Source organism: Lissotriton vulgaris, chromosome 7 (genome assembly GCF_964263255.1).
Source record: "Lissotriton vulgaris chromosome 7, aLisVul1.2, whole genome shotgun sequence".
Lineage (NCBI taxonomy): Eukaryota > Metazoa > Chordata > Amphibia > Caudata > Salamandridae > Lissotriton > Lissotriton vulgaris.
In genome coordinates, this window is record NC_141695.1 from 1,698,500,555 (window position 1) to 1,698,507,286 (window position 6,732).

Consider the following 6,732-nt stretch of genomic DNA (forward strand, 5'->3'; position numbering starts at 1 on the left):
TACCCTAACGTTACCATGAGTTACTTTAACCCACAAGGCGTTGCAAACAGTAGGGTTTGCTAATAGGGTTCTGCTTTTGTAAATTTAGTTTTTTGGGCTTGGTGTGTGTGTGTGGGAGGGGCACGGTAGGGTGTGTTGTTTAATATATATAAATCAATCTTATGTCCACCTGAACCAAAGAAAAGTTTGAACCTGTAGTGAAACTGCCACAAGCACTTTGTGCAATTACATTCCCTGATATTGCCTGTAGTTCAACCAGGATGCCACGGCTCCATTACCGAGCTGTGGCTACAGGCAAGTGCCTCAGTGGGCATTCTTGGGGTGGTGGTGGGGCTTCTCTAGCTGACTGCCCCACCAAAGTAGAAAAAGAGTGAAAGGGAGAGTTGTTTTCACTAAAGGGCACACTATCATTTTCCCTGTGTGTGTACAATTCACGAATTTCATGGGTGCCGGTGGCGGTATTAGAAGAGAGAGAACCTCAACTGCTTTTCTCTGTGTATTTTCTCTCGAGGGCTATACGGGAGAGATACATCTCCAGACCATCCAGGAAGTGCGACATTGAACTCTCTACCAAGCCTCTAAACCCTTCAGGAGCGCCCAAGAACCTATTCCTGGAGATTGGCTGACAGGTATCAGAACTCTACAATGATAAATGCTTACCGGGTTGAAAAATTGGTTAAAAGAAAACTAAATAAAACCCTACTACCATAAACCCACGGTCTGTACCTACAGTCATTCTCTTTACTGTCAGAAATGGGATTTTATCTCTTTTCCCCTCCCTCAAAAAGAGAGTGACAGTGTCCCAACCAATCACCATCGAGGATACTGTAAAGCAACTGGCCTAAGGGCAGAGACATCTACAACTTGTTGAGGAACACAAGCCCAGACTGCCAAGCAAGACCACGAAAACCTTCATGTAGCCCTCAAGACCCATGTTTCCACTGTAGCAGAAGTTTGGCAAGTTCAGGATGCTGTTATCCTTAAATTGGTAGAGACATACAACAATACTAAGTCCATCCTGATGTTCCCAGTTCACTCCTCCAAAAATAACCAGTAGGAGATAATCCAGATTACTTTTTCACCAATTTTGAAAGAGTGGCCTCCACTGCATCTTGGCCTCGGGAATGTTGGGGTCAATATATTGCCTCACTTTTGTCTGGAGAATTGCAGTAAGCCCATCAAGCTGCAAATCCGGCAGAGATAACCGCTTATGATGACATAAAAAAATCCTTATGATGAGCCCCTTGGGTGTGATCCTGAATATTATTGGATTTGCTTTAGAAGGGAAAAATGGAGTTCCAATGATAGCTCTAGAGCGCTATTCTATAGGATCCAGGACTTAGGTTACAAATCGTTACAACCTACCAAATCCATAGTGGAGGAAGTCATGGAGAAAATATTGTTAGAACAATTTCTTAACACTTTATCCGGTTCCACCAGGAACTGAGTTAGACAGCATCCTAACATGACAGTGACAGATGCCATAGACTTAGCCTTTGCCTGCCATTGATCTCCCAAGTTCGGAACATCAAACCCTAAGGTTCCAGTTGTACAGGCCAACCAGGGTAGTAGTATGGTAAAAACCACAGTCAGATAAGCAATTCACCCACACTTCGGACACACACCATACAAACACGCACATAGACAGCATTTATTTCCCCTCGACCGATTGTCTTCGGCTCCAGGATATTGCGATCCTCCCAAAAGGTATATCTGACCACTCCCCGGTTATGCTCTCCGTAGGTTCCCCCCGTCACAATGCGTCAAACCTGGAGGTTGAACGTGTGGTTCCTCCAGGACAGGGATTTCCAGAAAGTGGTGGGGCAGGAGCTCCAACACTACTTCCAAACCAACGAGGGGTCGGTGTCGTCGCCGGGTACTTTGTGGGAGGTGGGCAAGGCCACGATCCGCGGAGTGGCCAAACGGCAACTCAATTCCCAGCGCCGTGCGAAGTTGGACAAGCTTACTTCATACGTGGCACAGGCCTTACATCTTGAACGGTCCGTTGCCCAAAACCCTGACGCCTCCGATGTGAGGCTCCTCACCCACACGCACGAGGAGATTCGACAATTGTCGATGGATGCCGCCAAACTCCTCTGGCGATCTTCCATCGCTAGGGTATACGGATGGGGAGATAAGAACGGCTCCCTCCTCCAGAGATTGGCCACATACCCTAGAGCAAACCGTATAATCCCTGAGATCATAGACCACAACGGCTCCGTATGTAACTCCTCCGCCGGTATGCCCAGGCCTTCACTCGATATTACCGCCAGCTCTACACGGCTCGGACTCCCTCCCTGTCTCTTTCAGACATGCTGTGGGCGGGGAACGGTCGGCTCCCCCACTTGGACTTGACAGTGCAGGTGGACCTGGACCGCCCTATCTCCCATGACGAGATCGGGGGGGCGATTGCCCTCGTCTCGTCTGGCAAAACGCCGGGTCCGGATGGTCTCCCTCAGGAGTACTATGCCCTGTTCCATGAAACGTTGACTCCACACCTTGCCCAGCTTTTCCACGAAGCAGTGGAAAAGGGTTCCTTCCCGCCGGAGACTGACATGGCCACCATTGTGGTCCTGACTAAAGCCCAACCACCGTCGCCTCGGTGCGCGGATTACCTTCCCATCTCACTGATCAACAAGGAGCTAAAACTGTATGCCACGATACGTGCCCAGCGCCTCAAACCCCATTTCCACCCGCTGGTCCACCCAGACCAATGTGGGTTCATGCCCTCCCGGGGTTGCCGTCATTGTTTGCGGAGGCTCCACTCGGCCCTGGCTTATCGCAATCTGCTCACCCCTTACCTCACACTCCTTCTGGTAGACTTTGAGAAGGCCTTTGATTCAGTGGATTGGGAGTTTCTGGACGATGTCCTGGCAGATATGGGCTTCGGGCTCGTCCGCGTCTTGTATGCTCGCTAGAGGGCTCGTGTTCTGGTAAACGGGGTTCTATCTGAACCCTTCCGGATCTGCAGGGGAACGAGGTAAGGTTGCCCCCTCTCTCCCCTGCTCTTTGCGCTGGTGATGGAGCCCCTAGCAGCCCTGATACGCTCCTGCGGACAAGTGCAGGTTGGGAATGGCTCAATACCGAAGCGGACAAAAGCGCCCTCTACGCGGACGACGTATTGATTTACCTGGCGGCCCCCACTGCCTCTGGATCCTCCGTTCGTTTGAGCAAGCCTCGGGCCTCCGGCTCAATCCCGGTAAGTCAGTCTTGGTCCCCCTCCACATCTCTAGGGAGCGCTTTGAGTGGCAATCCACCATACTGCTCCGCTGACAGTCGTTTAAGTATTTGGGGATCTGGGTGTCCTTACTCCCCAAGCTCACCTGGGCTCTTAATGTCACCCCCCAGGTGAAGCGGGTCAGATCTGATTTGTCAAAATGGCAGTCACTGCCTCTGAGACCCATGCGAAGAGTCGCGTTAGTTAAAATGATGATCCTTCCCAGGTTCCTGTACATGCTTCAAAACACTCCCCTTAATTTCTCGCGAGCATGGTTCCGGGAGCTTGACGCCATGGCTTCCAGATTCCTTTGGGGGGTGGGACAGGTCCCGATTGGCGCTGGGCATCTGTCAGATACCGTCCTTCGACAGGGGTCTAGGGATGACCAACTTATATTTGTATTACCTGGCGGCGGGCTTGCTCGTGCTGCATTTATTTGTATTTGAGTAGTTTGTACAGCGCGCAGCTACCCCCGGAGGGGTGTCCCGGCGCTAGAAACGGAACCTCAGAGAAGGAGGAGTGGAGCAAGCTTATTACAAGATAGGGATCATAATTTGGAGAACAGCCAGGTTTTTAGTTTAGCACGGAAGATGGATTCAGATGGACAGAATCTGAGGTCGAGGGGGAGGCAGTTCCATAGTTTGGCAGTGATTACGCTGAACCCTCTGCCGCCCATTCTGGAACGTCGAAAGCGGGGAGCAGTCAGGAGGCGCAGGTTGTTGGATCTTAGAGATCTGACAGATTGAGAGATAGACACTCGCTTTTTCAAGTAGCTAGGTCCAAGGCCGTTGATAGCTCGAAAGGCAAGGGTGAGGATCTTGAATTGGATGCGGCTTGCGATGGGGAGCCAGTGGAGCTGATTGGTTTAACGGGGGTTGGTATGATCCGGCTTATAGGCTGGAGCTTAGTGAGTTGGACTTGTCCACCCTCCATTCGAGGATGTACGGGGCGCCCGTCCCGTCTCACCTACCCGACATGACTCGTTCGGCATTTCTGGCATGGCGGGCCGCGCTCCGCCACACCAAGTGGACACGCACTCTGACCCAATGAACGCCCTTGTGGCAAGGGAACTGGCTCCGGGAAGTCAATGGGCTGCAGGGCTTCCGGTCTTGGGACCGGATAGGTATCTCGCAGCTGGGCAACGTCTGGGTGGGTGACCATATGCGCTCCTTTTGGGACCTCCAGGGAAGATACTCTTTACATCACTCACAATTTTACAGATATTTGCAGCTGTGTCACGCCCTTCAGGTGCACCTCACGACTGGCACTCGTCTCCTGGACCATAGCCCGCCCGAGGTACAAATCATGTTGGGGAACCTGGCGAGGGGGGGCGTCTCCCGCATCTATCGAACACTCATTAACAATACCCCCACCTCACTTGAGCGGCTGCAGATCCAATGGGAGGAACGGGTGGGCTCCCTGGAAGAAGACTGGCGCGACGCCCTTATGGCGCCCAGGACCTCAAACCAATGGGGAGGTGGAACGCCTTATGCGGACACTCAAACAGGCCCTGCACATTGCTGTCGATCAAGGGGCAGATGCGGAATGAGCACTCGACCAGTTCCTTGGCACCTACAGGCAGACGCCACACAGCACGACCATGTGTGCTCCTGCTTATCTGCTCTTTAAAAGGCCCCCGAAGGGCAGCATCCCGACTGACCCAACATGGAAACACCAGGAATGGGACAATGAGGCTATCCAAGCAAGTAGAACATCAACTAATCAAAAGGCGAGTGAAGCCCGCAGAGCAAGAGAGCCACAGTTGACAGTGGGGGACCGTGTCATGGTCAAGGACAGACACCCAGGTTGGAAGTTTAGAACACCGTATGAACCGGAGGAATGGGTCATCGTTAAGGTACAAGGGACCATGGTTACCGCTCAGCGAGGGTAACAAGTTGTCACTAGGAACGTGTCAAGCTTCAAGAAGACGAGTGGGCCAGGCGTTAACCAGGAAGAGTCAGGAGGTCTGGAAAACACCCGAGCCTCACCCCAGAGGCTCGCCGGAACCGCTAGTTTCTTCACCAAGTTTCCCGCAGACAGAGAGTGAAGGGACTGTCTCTGAGGCCACCGGGGTCCGCCAAGGGCTTGTGACTGTTTCATCTCCAATCGTTCAGACGGATGCAGTGGTCAGCTATAGCTCCCAGTATGAATGTCTCTGGCGAACCCTGCACCCAGCCAGCGGCTGAGCGACTTTATGTCCACATCCCCATAACCCTCAAGAATCCTGTTAGACTGTGTCTAAAGAAAAGGAGGGATGTAGAGAGCCTTCCAGGCTCTCTACTACTTTGTTGCATTTCTTTACTGTGCACGCACTCCTCGGGCGGGCTCGACCTGAGGAGATAAATAAACGGTGGAAGACCGCTCTGGGTCTTCCCGCCAGAGTACTCCTAAGAGTGTGGGTGTGTAATCATTCCAGCCCTGTGTACTTTAATACCCCCGGGCCCTGCCGCAGTACAGTGTGCACAACGCTGACCATGGAGCAGGAGAACGTGGAATGTCAAAGTAGGGAGCCGGGCGGAACAGAGACCGAGTTGCCAGACAGAGGGAGACGGGCGGAAGTCCCTTGAGGAAGGTGCGGAGCCATGCACAAATGCTGGGGACAGCCCTGCGGACGGAGCTAGAGGGTGAGAAACTCCAGGATGCCACGGTTTTGTCACCGAGCTGTGGTTACAGGCAAGTGCTGCGGTGGGCATTCTTGCGGCAGTGGTGGGGCTGCACCACCAAAGTAGCACGAGAGTGAACGGGAGAGCTGCTCTCACTTAAGGGCACACTGTTGCTTTCCCTGTGTGTGTGTGTAATTCACAAATTGCACCGTTGTCGGTGTCGGTATTAGGAAGAGAGAGAACCTCAACGACTTTTCTCTTTGTGTTTTCTCTCTGGGTCTATACGAGAGAGAGAAGCGTCTCTATACCAACCAGGAAGTGTAAGATTGAACTCCCTACCAAGCCTCTATTCACTTCCGGAACGCCCAAGAACCTATTCCTTGAGAACGGCTACGGTTATAAGAACTCTACAATGATTAACACTTACCTGGTTGTAAAAATTAGTTTAAAGCTGTGCTTTAAATGGGCCAGTACTGTCTGGTCCAGAGTACCAGCACCTTTTTATTTGGAGAGGGAGAATACCTGCACTTCTCAAGAAAAGAGTAATACTTTTAATTGGAGAGTACCAGCACTTCTCAGAAACAAGTAGGTGCTCTGGTACAGAGTACCTACACTTTTAGTTTTACTTTCAAGCACTGGTTTAAAAAAAACTAAATAAAACCCTACAAACATAAACCCACGTATGTACCTGCTGTAACTCTCTCTACAACCTTTATGCAAATTTTGATCGCCATTTGTTTTCCTGACAAACCAGAAATTACCCCTTGCAAGATCTCACTGGCAAAGGGACGTCTGGTACCGATCTCTAATTTATTTACTCTTCAATCCACTTGACATGCTATTAACAAGCCAGAAACTTACACAAATCAGTGACGAGATGGAGTGATGGCTGCTACATGGCAGACATTACTT